Below are 14352 nucleotides of genomic sequence, written 5' to 3'. Positions count from 1 at the left end.
TAACCCCTTCAGATGGATTACCTCGTGGGACGTGACGGGTCAGCAGAAGGTATGTATATTGTGTGTTTATTGTTTTGCCAATCGAGGGTCTGCAAATGGATTGAGAGAGCAATAAAATATTAAAACAACCGCTGTGTTTATTTCAATAAAATACTTTTAAATCATGTGTGTGTGTGTGTGTTTTTTAACCCTTTCAAACAATTGGATTAATAATGGATAGGTGTCATAATTGACGCCTCTCCATTATTAATCTGGCTTAATGTCACCTTACAATAGCAAGGTGGCATTAACCCTTCATTACCCCATATCCCACCGCTACATGGGAATGGGAAGAGAGTGGCCAAGTGCCAGAATAGGCGCATCTTCCAGATGTGCCGTTTCTGGGCTGGCTGGGGGCAGATGTTTGTAGCCAGGGGGGCCAATAACCATGAACCCTCTCCTGCCTATTAATATCTGCCCTCAGTCACTGGCTTTACCGCTCTGGCGGAGAAAATTGCGCGGGAGCCCACGCCAATTTTTTCCGCCATTAAACCCTTTATTTTAGCAGCTACTGCGCCCAAATTTTGCATACACACACTACTAACATTAGTAGTGTGGAATATGCAAAAAAATGGGGATATGAGATGGTTTACTGTATGTAAACCATGTCTCATATCCTGTCGGGTTTGGGAAGGAGAAATGAAAAGCCGGCAATTGAATTACCGACTTTTCACAGATATCGCGCTGTAGTAAATATAAATACAGACTATATATATATATATGTGTCTCAATGACATATATATATATATATATATATATATATATATATATACTGTATATATGTTTTCCCGAACATTTGAGCACATAAATCCATTAGATGTCGGTTTTGCAAGCCTGCGAGAAAATATCGCAGTACGGATGCCATACGGATTACATACGGAGGATGCCATGCTCAAAATACGCTGACACACCCTGCCTACGGATCACTATTTTGGGAACATTTCTCCGTATTACGGCCGTATTACGGCCGTAAAATACGGACCGTATTGTCTTACGCCGAGTGTGACGCCGGCCTGAAAATGTAAAATTTGGGGCTAACATAAATTTGGTGGTAAAAATGTAAATGATTTTTTCTTAATTGCCCAATGGTATAAAAGTTTGTGACACTCCTCTGGTGTCAATATAATCACTGCACCCCTAGATGAATTTATTGAGAGGTTTAGTTTGTAAAATGGGGTAACTTATGGGGGGTTTCTGCTGTTCTGGCACCTTAGGGGCTCTGCCAATGTGACATGGCACCCTCAAACCATTGCAACAAAATCTGCACTGTAGTATGGCGCTGCTTCCCTTCTGAGTTTTGCCTCAAAAGTAGTTCCCGGCCACATATGAGTTATCGGTGAACTCAGGAGAAGTTGCAAAACAATTTTTGGGGTCCATTTTCTCCTGTTACCCTTGTGAAAATGTAAAATTTGTAGCAAAGAAAAATTTTTACGGGAAAAATTTGATTTTTTTATTTTCACGGCTTAACGTTCTAAACTTTTGTGAAGCACCTGGGGGATCAAGGTGTTCAATACACATACAGATAGGTTCCATGTGAGAGGTTTCCACTATTTAGACACATCAGCAGCTCTCCAAACGCGAAATGGCATCCGCTAATTATTCCAGTAAATTTTAAATTCCAATCCTTGCAGTGCAGCCAAACAGTTGTTTTCCTCCACATATTGGGTATTTTCACACTCAGGAGAAATTGCACAACAAATTGTATGGAGCAATCTCTCCTTTTACCATTATGAAAATGCAAAATTTGGAGCTGAAAGAGATTTATCTGGGAAAAATGTGTTGTTTTTTTTATTTTCACGGCTCTACGTTATAAACTTCTGTGAAGCCCCCGTTGTTTAAGGTGCTCAATACACTTCCAGATAAGTTCCCCTAAGGTGTCTATTTTACAAAATGGTGTCTCTTATGGGGGTTTCCACTGTTTAGGCATATTATGGGCTCTCCAAACATGACATGGCGTCCGCTAATTATGCCAGCAAATTTTACATTCAAAAAGTAAAATGGCGCTCTTTCCCTTACGAGCCCTGCCGTTTGCCCAAACAGTAGATTTCCCCCAAATATGGGGCATTGACATGCTCAAGAGAAATTGCACAACATATGTGTGGTCCATTTTCTACTATTATCCTTGCAAACGTAAAATAAATTAGGCCTAAAGGAAAAATTTTTGTGAAAGAAAAATAAATGTTTATTTTTTCCTTCCACATTCCAAAATTTCTGTGAAGCATCTGAAGGGTTAATAAACTTCTTGAATGTGGTTTTGAGTACCTTGAGGGGTGCAGTTTTTAGAATGGTGTCACTTTTGGTTATTTTCTGTCATATAGGCCCCTCAAAGTCATTTCACATGTGAGGTGGTCCCTAAAAAAATGGGTTTGCAAATTTTGTTGTAAAAATGAGAAATCTTTGGTCACCCTTTAACCCTTATAACTTCCTAGCAAAAAAAAATATGTTTCAATAATTGTGCTGATGTAAAGTAGATATGTGGGAAATTTTACTTATTAACTAATTTGTAAGATATGACTCTCTGATTTAAGCGCATAAAAATTAAGAAAGTGTGAAAATTGTGAATTTTTTGTCAAATTTCCTTTTTTTCACAAATAAACACAAGTGATATCAAAGAAATTTTACCACTATCATTAAGTGCAATATATCAAGAGAAAACAGTCTCAGAATCACTGGGATCCATTGAAGCGTTCCAGAGTTATGACCTCATAAGTTGATAGTGGTCAGAATTGTAAAAATTGGCCTGGTCAGGAAGGTGAAAACAGCTGCGGAGTGACGGGGTTAAGGTACAAGTCTGCAGTCACTGTATCTGACTGTAGACGTGTGAATCCTCACAGTGCGCACTGTGAGGAATCTCTGGTACTGGCGCCAGGAGCTGCAGATACCTGACTACAAGTTTGTGATTTTCATACATGCAGTCACAAGCAAACACGCAGTGCTAACTTAGTGCTGACAGCTGTCTGTGACAGCTGAGAGGCACGAGAAGAGGTGCAGGGACCCATGCTGTCGTTCACCGCACCCAGATCGCTGTGATCGGTCAGTGACTGACCGATCACAGCATGATCACGCAGGAGATGCTGAAATATCAGCACTTCCTACCCGATCAGTGCAGCAGCTCAGCTCTGCCAGTGGCTGAGTGTCTGCACTAAAAGCCAGGAGCAGTGTCACTGCCGCCCTTAGCTGTTAACCCCCTAAATGTTGAAATCGAGCGAGATCGTAACATTCAGGAGGGAGGCAGAGGGATGGGAGCTCCCTCTGCCCTCAGATCGGCGCCCCGCGATGTCATTGTGACCACCAGGTCATCAAACTACAGAAAGCTTCTGAGACCATGCTCACAGCATGGTGTCAGAAGCTTTGAGTACAGGTATAGTGCAGGTATAGTGCACTGCAATGCTAGTGCATTGCAATGTATTATACCGGCAATCAAAGTGAAAAAAGTGAAAGTCCCACAAAGGAACTAGGTAAAAATGAAAAAATATATATTTAAAAAAATTACAAAATAATAATAATAAATAATAAAAATCAACTATGAAATACACATTTTTATGCAAAAAAATTAAATAAACAAAAAAGTACACGTTTGGTATCGCCACGTCCGTAAAAATCCGATCTATAAAAGTGTCATGCTAGATAAGCTTTACAGTGAGCGAAAAAAAAAAACAGAAAAAAAAGTAGCAAACTATGCTTTAGCATCATACCACTTGGAAAAAGTCGAATAAAACGCAATCAAAAAGACGAATGTAAATAAAAATGCCATCATGTCCCGCAAAAAACAAGCAACCGTACAGCTCCATCAGAAAAAAAACAAAGAAGTTATATCTCTCAGAAAAAAGCGATGCAAAAATAATTATTTTTTCTATAAAAGTTTTTATTGTTTAAACACGCCAAAACATTAAAAAATTTAAACCTGGCATCGCTGTAACCGTACTATTGTACTGACGTGAATAATAAAACTGACTTATCAATTTTACCGCACGCAGAAAAAAACAATTACTGAATTGATGTTTTTTGTTCATTGTGGCTTCCAATAATTTTTGGAAATGTGAACACTTCTGGTTGAGTGTCCATCTGCTGGATTGGGTGTAGTGAAAGACCTCTCGGTCCCTATTATACTATCTATACTGTGGTGAAATTGATGCCACTTTTGTGGTGTCTGCCAGTAATGTTTGGAAATGTGAACACTCCTGGTTGGGTGTCCATCTGCTGATTTGGGTGTAGTGGAAGACCTGTCGGTCCCTATTATACTATTTCTACTGTGGTGAAATTTATGCCACTCCTGTGGTGTAAGGCCCTCATTTGTTTAAATCTGAACACTTCTAGTTGGGTGTCCACCTGCTGGATTGGGTGTAGTGGAAGACCTCTTGGTCCCTATTATACTATCTATACTGTGGGGAAATTGATGCCACTTCTGTGGTGTCTACCAGTAATGTTTGGAAATGTGAACACTCCTGGTTGGGTGCACATCTGCTGGATTGGGTGTAGTGGAAGACCTGTCAGTTCCTATTATACTATTTCAACTGTGGTGAAATTGATGCCACTTTGGTAGTGTCTGCCACTAATTTTTGAAACTGTGTAAACTTCTGGTTGGGTCTCCTTCATGGGTGTTGCCTGTAACAGTAGGCCTCCAAGACCGTCAGGCTTCCTCTGCCTTGGACTCAACTACCCTTGTTACTATCCTTAAATTTTTCTGATAATGGTAGTCTACGAAACTAATATTTGTGCCACCTGAATGTGGCTCAGCATGAAAGCAGGTGGAGTTATTGCATGTGGTATCAGGGCTCCCAGCAAAGTAGGCCTTCACTGATCCCTCATCCACCTCGTCTTACTGTGACGTTCAATTGAATGCTGTAAATGCTGTCCTAGTCCCTGATGCCTCATGCCAGGCTGATTACTGCAGTGCCATGCTACAATTTGTACTTTGGTGAATTGAGGCCACTTTCCTGGTGTCTGTCCCTCGAGGATGTGATGTGTTTGGGCAGCATTTGGGGCCGTTATAAGGTATTGTTCATGCGTTTGTATTTGCCTCCCATTGACTGTAATGGTGTTCGGTTATTTGTACTGTGGGTGAATTGAGGCCACTTTCCTGGTGTCTGTCCCTCATTTGATGTGTTTTGACAGCATTTGACTGTAAAGACGTTTGGTTATGTTTGGTGAATATTCAACTAATTAATCAGCGAATATTGCAAATTCGGTGATCATAATCTGAACCGAACATTGAAATATTCGCTCATCTCTACTGACAGCCCACATAATTTACCGATGTACAGTATGTCTCCAGAAGCATGAGCTGTGCTCCACAGCGCATTGGAAGCTACAACATACTGGTGACTACAACGTACTGAGTACTGCAATGTCACTTTGCAATTTTCACTCAGCAACATCCACTGCTGCTTGTTTCTGGAAAACACCCATGGGGTCAAAATCGTCTGTAAGGCAGGAATTCTGGCATTGCAATTTTTTTTCTTAATGCTGTTTAAAAATCGTTTAATTTTTAATCATTTAATTTTTTTTTATAGATTGGATTCTTACCAAATAGGTTTTTTCTTAATTTCTTTATTTTTAAAGTGGGGAAATGGTGTGATTTTAATTTTTTTAATCACTTTTCTCTTTACTTTTCAGTTCATTTTTTAGCTCACTTAGTGGACTTGAACCTGCACTCATCTGATCCCTTATGTTGTGTACTTCAATACCATACTAAATTCACAGTCTCTGCATGCTAACCAAAGGCAAATCTTCACAGGAGAACCTTGATAGCAATCATGGGGACTTTAAGTTAGCCCCCAGTTGCAATAACAACTCAACAGCACCTCACAATCACTTCCAATGGGTGTATGGAAAGTCATGTCATTATAGAATGCTGTGGTAACCATGCTGGGTAAGTATGCATTGAATTTTGATTAGAGTCACACCAGAAAAGCACCTCCAAAGCATCACATCTCCCCCTCCATACATCACAGTGGGCACCATAAATGTAGAAAACATCCACTAATCTCAGCTTTTTCTGCAAGACTAATCTACTGAGCCTTTAGCTTGATTCTGCTTCAGGGGTCTTCCTATGCAGAGCCCACATTATCTACAGTCTCCATTTCTTCAGTTACCATCCAGCTTCAACAGCCACCACTCTTCCAGTTACCATGAAGACTTTACAACCGCCTATGCTTGAACCAGTGTACCTAACTAAATCAATGTCATCAGTCCATGCTGCATAACAACTGCTCATCTAGACCAAACTTTTTGCATATGTATCCCACCAAATGAAACATAACACGTGTTCTTTTTTGGAGATCTAAAAGCTGGTGTAAACAAAGGTGGACCAAACCCTAAAATTTCTTGCAGGAGGGAGTTGCAGTTTGCTAGATGATCTTAGGCAGGAAAGCAAAGTAAAGTAGGAAGATGAAAGTAGGTAGATGTGGATGTGTGAAGGCGGTACAATTTAGATTTTATAGATTTTTGTGGTACATGCAAGGGATCATTGGAATATCAGGTTAGCCAACTTTATTTAATATATAATATATAATTAAGAAAGTAGAGTTACCTGAGGTTGCGTGGGATATACTTTATATGCAGAAAAATTAAAAAGGGCAGTCATGTCTAAAGATTTCATCTTGTAGTTAGAGGCAAGTAGAAATGGTTAGATCAATCCACAGATAATAGACTGAGTCAAATTTCCTGAAATTCGCAAGTCACCATGAATTCCAACAGTCTGCGTTTTGATTCGCGAAGTTCGGCATTAAAAATAAAAACTGGTGCCATTTCACACACTGCTGAAGACTGAAAGAGCATGCTACTGACAAAATGACGCAGCAAGGCGATCTTCCACATAATGCTCTGCAGCTGTCACATCACATGGAGTATAAAAGGTGAAGTTCTGCCAAATAGTGCCATTTTAAGCTTTTACAACACGGAGATAGAGCTCAGAGAGCATAGCTGAGGGCACAGCTCACTCTTCATAGGGATAGAAAAAGGCCTAATATGACTGTGTTGTTATTATTACTTCAGTGGTAAAACACACATTAAAAATTGTAGTGGTAGTCTCAGTCTATGAATAATAAATCCAAAGATTCCAGTGACATAGAGAGGTACTTCAGCTGCATAGTAACTCAGTCACTCACATTTTTTGGGAAAAATTGGAAAAGTGGGTGAATTTGAATTTCCAATCATCAACTCTACGGACAATTTAGCAAATGACTCAGTGCCACAGTAGATAGTAATCAATAATACTTTAAAACAAACTTGTGTTACTTTTCAAAGGGATAGGGAACTTTGCATAAATGTCCCCGGAAGCATTGCCTAAACATTTCAATAATTTTTCTGAAAGTTGCACTGAGTACTACTGACGCATGTATTTTAACAAATTCAAATTCTTTCAGGGATTAGTGTCATTTTAATTAGATCTTTATGATTAATTGTTTCTTAAATTCTTTCAGTATTCGAATCTTATGACTTCTGTTTCGAACCCCAAGATAAGCAAATTAACCCTTCATGACCAGTTGATTTTCAGTTTTTGCACTTCCATATTTTCCACTCCTTTCAAGAGCCATAATCTGTTTATTTTTCTGCCAATATAGCTCATATAATAGCAGGTTTTTTTTCAAAACTGGTAGGAGTTTTGAAAGACAGTTTTTTTTACCATTCAGTGTCCTGGAAAACGGGAAAAAAATCAGAGTATGGTAAGATTGCAAAAACAACGTGATTCTGCCATTGCTTTTTTGCATTTTATTTTTATAGTGTTCATTGTGTAATAAAAATTAACTTGTGTCTTGATTCTCCATGTCAGTACACTCACAGTAGTACATAACATGTACACTTTTTTTTACTTAATTGAAAAAAATTTACTTTTGTAAAAAAAATGTTTTGTGTCACCATTTTTTGAAACTTATAATTTGGGGATTTTTCTATCAATGGAATGGAACAGGAGACTTGTTTATTTGTGTGGAAAGCTGTTGTTTTTATTAGTGAGTTTGGGTAGATACAACTAGAGTTGAGCGACTTTTACTTTTTTCAGATCGAGTCGGGTTTCGCAAAACCTGACTTTGTCAAAAGTCGGGTCAGGTGAAAACGGCCGATTATTGCGAAAAGTCGGCCAACTGAAACACGAAACCCAATGCAAGTCAATGGGGAATCAAAGTCGGCAGTGAGTGGAGGACAGGAAAACACCTACAGTGCCCATTTTAATGCCAAAAACATCAATTCTTATTACTGAAGCTTGTCAATCTTAATTTACTTTAAAATAATAGTTAGGCATTGAAAACTGGGGGTAATTTGGCTAAAGCTGTGGGGGATAGGGCTGGCTCAAGATTTTTGTGGGCCCAGGAAACGCGGAATACGTCACGGCGGTGGAGCAGGGAGAGGTAAGTATTTCAACTTTGCAAGTGCTGTGATCCTGAGCAAGCAGGGGGGGCCCACTCATTGGCATTGGCACTGGCACAGGGCCCCTCATAGTACGGCGGTGTGTTTGATGGCGGGTGGCGCCTCCCACCGGCAGAGACACTTTTGCATACTATGAGGGGCCCTGTGCCAGTGACATCACCAACGAGTATGCCCCCCACCTGATGAAGAAACCTGCACTTTCATCTGCACCTTCCTCTTTGTCCTGTGTAAGGTGGTATAGCATGCGTGAAGGGGAACCTGACTTTCAGCAGGGTCAGATTCTGGGTATGTAGAGTGCAAGGGGAATGTAGTGGTCTGGGTCAATGTACCAGCAGACTCATCTAGCAGTGGCTGGGCAATGGGCAGGATGAGGAGGAAACACAGATATAGGCCAAAATAATAAAGTGGGCTAAATGCAGTTAAAATGTGGTATCAGGACTAAATAGGCGGCATTGCTTTGTTCAGTGGAGGAAAACTGTAATGAGTGGCAGACACAGTTAGTAGGCCCAAATAATAAAGTAGGCTAAATGCAGTTCAAAATTGGTAACAGGACTAAACAGGCGGCATTGCTTTGTTCAGTGGAGGACAACTGTAATGACTGGCAGACACAGTTAGTAGGCCCAAATAATAAAGTAGGCTAAATGCAGTTCAAAATTGGTAACAGGACTAAACAGGCGGCATTACTTTGTTCAGTGGAGGACAACTGTAATGAGTGGCAGACACAGATAGTAGGCCCAAATAATAAAGTAGGCTAAATGCAGTACAAAATTGGTAACAGGACTAAACAGGCAGCATTGCTTTGTTCAGTGGAGGAAAACTGTAATGAGTGGCAGACACAGTTAGTAGGCCCAAATAATAAAGTAGCCTAAATGCAGTTCAAATTTGGTAACAGGACTAAACAGGCGGCATTGCTTTGTTCAGTGGAGGACAACTGTAATGAGTGGCAGACACAGTTAGTAGGCCCAAATAATAAAGTGGGCTAAATGTCTGCCAAAAAATTGTTCATAAATAAACAGGTGGCATAGCTAGGTACAGGGGTGGGCTCCTCTGCTGAGTAGCAGACAGTGGTAGTAGTCGCAAAGTATTAACTGGTCTAAATGGAGGCCAGGGCCCCTGTATATGTTAATTATCATCTATCATTTCAACAAATTTGTATTGGCAGTGCCATTGAAGGATTTAACAGCACAGACTACACAGTAGTGGAGCAGGGAGAGGTAAGTATTGCAAGTGGTAGAGCACTGTTCGAGCTGGGGAAACACTCTCTCGTGGGCGGCGGTACTGGCACAGGGCCCCTCATATTACGATGGTGTGTCTGACGTTGGTTGTGCACCACCACTGTCAGAGACACTTCATTGTACTATGAGGGACCCTGTGCCAGTGCCGTCACCCAAGAGTGGGCCCACCCACCTGTCCAGGCAAAAGGCACTCGCACAGGTGCTTGCACCAGGTGGTTACCATGGCCCTGTGGGGGGAGTCAGCCCATTTAGGGAGGTACAAAAATGGCCTATGGCGACATTCAGCAGCTGCAAATGGAGGAATTGGAGAAGTCAGTAAGAGGAGGCCAAAAGCAAGACATTTTTCAGGCAAGCTACGTGTCAGCAGGGGAAGGTGGGGCCAAATAATTTGAAATCCATGATTGGTTCATTTTAATGAAGATTAGATCATCAACATTTCGGGTAGCCAGACGTGTCCTTTTTTCGGTCAATATTGAACAAGCAGCACTGAAGACTATTTCTGATAGCACATTAGCAGCAGGGCAAGCGAGCTCCTGTAATGCATATTCTGCCAATTCAGGCCAGGTGTCTATTTTAGATGCCCAGTAATCAAAGGGGAATGACCTGTGAGGGAGAACATCGATAAGGGAGGAAAAGTAGTTCGTAACCATACTGGACAAATGCTGTCTCCTGTCACTTTGAATCGATGCAGCAGTACCTGTCGTGTCAGCGGTCATTGTGAAATCATTCCACAACCTGGTCATAAAACCCCTCTGTCCAATGCCACTTCGGATTTGTGCACCTCTAACACCTCTGCCATGTTGCCCCCTACGGCTCGTGTGAGAACCATCACCGCCGCTGTGTGCTGGGAATGCCTGAACCAAACGGTCTACAAGAGTTGCTTGATTGGTAGCCAATATTTGCTCAAGGTTCTCATGTGGCATGATATTTTGTAATTTTCCTTTATATCGTGGATCCAGGAGGCAGGCCAACCAGTAATCGTCATCGGTCATCATTTTGATAATGCGGGGGTCCCTTTTTAAGATACGCAAGGCATACTCAGCCATGTGGGCCAATGTTTCAGGTGTCAATTCACTGCTTGTGCTGGGTTGAGGAGCACTTTCTTGCAAATCAACATCACTTGTGTCCCGCAAAAACCCTGTACCTGACTTTGCAACGCCACCAGTTTCTATTGTCCTCTGAGAAGCATCCTCCTCCCATAAATATTCATCCCCATCATCCTCCTCCTCCTCTTCGTCTGCCACCTTGTCTAGGAGAGTTCCCTGAGCAGACAACGGGCTAACTGTCATCAAGGCTTCCCTCCTCCTTGGCTGCAGATGCCTGCTCCTTAATGTGCATCAAACTTTGCATCAGCAGACGCATTAGTGGGATGCTCATGCTTATGATGGCGTCGTCTGCACTTACCAGCCGTGTGCATTCCTCAAAACACTGAAGGACTTCACAGAGGTCTTGTAGCTTCGACCACTGCACACCAGACAACTCCATGTCTGCTATCCAAGTGCCTGCCCGTGTATGTGTATCCTCCCACAAATTAAGTACAGCACGCCTCTATTCGCACAGCCTCTGAACCATGTGCAGTGTGGAGTTCCATCTTGTTGCAACGTCGATTATTAGGCGGTGCTGGGGAAGATTCAGCGATCGCTGATGGTTCAGCATACGGCAGGAGTGTACGGGCGACTGGCGGATGTGCGAGCAAAGTCTTCGCACCTTCAGGAGCAGGGCTGGTAACTCCGGATAATTTTTCAGGAAGCACTGCACCACCAGGTTCAAGGTGTGAGCCAGGCATGGTATGTGTTTCAGTTCTGAAAGGGCTATGGCAGCCATAAAATTCCTTCCCCTATCACTGACTACCTTGCCTGCCTCAAGATGTACACTGCCCAGCCATGACTGAGTTTGTTGCTGCAAGGACTCGGTCAGTACTTCCGTGGTGTGTCTGTTGTCACCCAAACACTTCATTTGTAACACAGCCTGCTGATGCTTACCACTAGCTGTTCAATAATGGGACACCTCGTGGGCAACACTGGCAGCTGCGGATGGAGTGGTCATGCGAGTGTGCTCTGTGGACGAGCTTTCGCTTCTGGAGGAGGAGGAGGAGGAGGGGTGGCGAACAACTACAGCCAACTGTTTCCTAGACCGTGGGCTAGGCAGAACTGTCCCACTATGGTTGTCCCCTGTGGATCCTGCATCCACTACATCAACCCAGTGTGCCGTCATGGACAGGTAATGTCCCTGGCCATGCCTACTGGTCCATGCATCTGTTGTGAGGTGCACCTTTCCACTGACTGATTGCCTCAGTGCATGGACAATGCGGTCTTTGACATGCTGGTGGAGGGCTGGGATTGCTTATCTCGCAAAGAAGTGCCGACTGGGTAGGTCATAGCGTGGTACTTCGTAGGCTATCAGGTCTTTGAAAGCTTCGCTTTCAACCAACTGGTAGGGCATCATCTCTAATGAGATTAGTATAGCAATGTGGGCGTTCAAACCCTGTGTACGTGGATGAGAGAATGAGTACTTTCTTTTCCTAATGAAAGTCTCTTGTAGGGTGAGCTGGACTGGAGAGCTGCATATGGTGGAACTAGCGGGGGTGGTGGTGGTGGACATGGCGGATTGAGAGAGGGTTGGTGATGGTATTCTTGATGTTGGCCTACATACAGTGTTTCCTACCAATAACCTTGTGATTCCCTGACTGCTTTGGCCTTGCAACGATACCTCCACATTTGCTGCTGGGGGTGTCCTAACCGGTGGGCTTACAATGAGGGAAGCAATGTAGCGTTGCTGACTACCTTCATTCTGAGCAGGTGCACCAACGGTACGGGACATTTGGTAGTTAGTCCAGGCTTGCAAGTGCATGCTGGTTAAATGTCTAAGCATGCACGTTGTATTTAAATTTTGAAGATTCTTCCCTCTGCTAAAGGTCTTTGAGCATTTCTTACAGATAACTTTGCACTGATCATTCGGATCTTGGGTAAAAAATTGCCACACTACACTCTTCCTAGTATGGAATACCTTTTCAGGCATTGCACGCTGTGCTACTTTCACTGGATGGCCATGCTGTCCTAAAACTGTTTTTGTTTTTGACAAACGTTTTTAGCCTGATACGGGCCTGCCAGATGACAGCTGTTGTGATGTAGATGGCTGCTGCGGATCATCCTTCTCTGCTTGTGAGCTACTGGCAGCGGCACCCTCTTCCCCCAATCGCTGCCAATCTGGGTCAACAACTGGGTCATCTATCACCTCCTCTTCAATGTCATGTGCACCTTCTTCTGTGTCACCGTGTAAGGTGCTATAGCGTTCAGACGGGGCACCATAGTCTCATCAGGGTCAGATTCTGGCTCAGTACACTGCAAGGGCAATGTAGTGATCTGAGTCAATGGAACAGCATAATAATCTAGCTGTGGCTGTGCATCAGTGCACTCCATGTCCGATTCATCTTGTAATGGGCAGTTAACAATTTCCCTTTCTAACCCAGGCACGGTATGTGTAAAGAGCTCCTTCGAGTAACCTGTAGTGTCGCCTGACACATCCTTCACTCTTGGTTTGGGTGAAGGACACAAGGAAACATCTTGTTCCTGACCGGGAGCATCCACTGACGACTCGCTGCTTTTATATTTTGAACTTTCTGAAGAGGAGGAGAAAGAGCTAGAGGCTGAGTCAGCAAGGAAAGCCAAAACTTTTTCCTGCTGCTCTGGCTGTAAAAGCTGTTTTCCTACTCCCAGATAAGGGAGCCTTCGAGGCCTTGTGTAGCCAGACGATGACGCTGGCTCAACACCTCCAGCCTTAGGTGCTATTGTGCTTTTCCCACTACCACCAGATGCACCACCACCACCATCAGTACCAGTTGGCAATGACCGCCCACGGGCTCTTCCACCAGACTTCCTCATTTTTTGCAAAATCTAACCAAAATAACAACCGTTATATGGTACTGTAAAACAAGGTAGAAGGTGTATATTAACTTGTTGAGAATTTAAATCTCCCTTTTTTTTGGGAGACTGAACCAAAACTCAGGCCCTGTGCAAAAAACAACACAATGTAAGTGGCAGAAAGTCGCTGGCTGATATACGACAAACTAACAGGACAGAAGTATATCCACTTTGTGAGAATTTGAATCTCACTTTTTTTGGGGGGAGACTGAACCAAAACTCAGGCCCAGTGTATAGAAAACACAATGTAAGAGCCAGAAAGTGGCTGGCTGATATACGACAAACTAACAGGACAGAAGTATATCCACTTTGTGAGAATTTGAATCTCACTTTTTTTGGGGGGGAGACTGAACCAAACTCAGGTTCAGTGTATAAAACAACACAATGTAAGTGGCAGAAAGTGGCTGGCTGATATACGACAAACTAACAGGACAGAAGTATATCCACTTTGTGAGAGTTTGAATCTCACTTTTTTGGGGGGAGACTGAATTAAAACTCAGGCCCAGTGTATAAAAAAACACAATGTAAGTGGCAGAAAGTGGCTGGCTGATATACGATAAACTAACAGGACAGAAGTATATGCACTTTGTGAGAATTTGAATCTCACTTTTTTTGGGGGGAGACTGAACCAAAACTCAGGCCCAGTGTATAAAAAACACAATGTAAGTGGCAGAAAGTGGCTGGCTGATATACAACAAACTAACAGGACAGAAGTATATCCACTTTGTGAGAATTTGAATCTCACTTTTTTTGGGGGGGAGACTGAACCAAACTCAGGTTCAGTGTATAAA

This window comes from Ranitomeya variabilis, chromosome 1 (genome assembly GCF_051348905.1).
Source record: "Ranitomeya variabilis isolate aRanVar5 chromosome 1, aRanVar5.hap1, whole genome shotgun sequence".
Classification (NCBI taxonomy): domain Eukaryota; kingdom Metazoa; phylum Chordata; class Amphibia; order Anura; family Dendrobatidae; genus Ranitomeya; species Ranitomeya variabilis.
Note: the sequence above shows the minus strand (reverse complement) of the source record.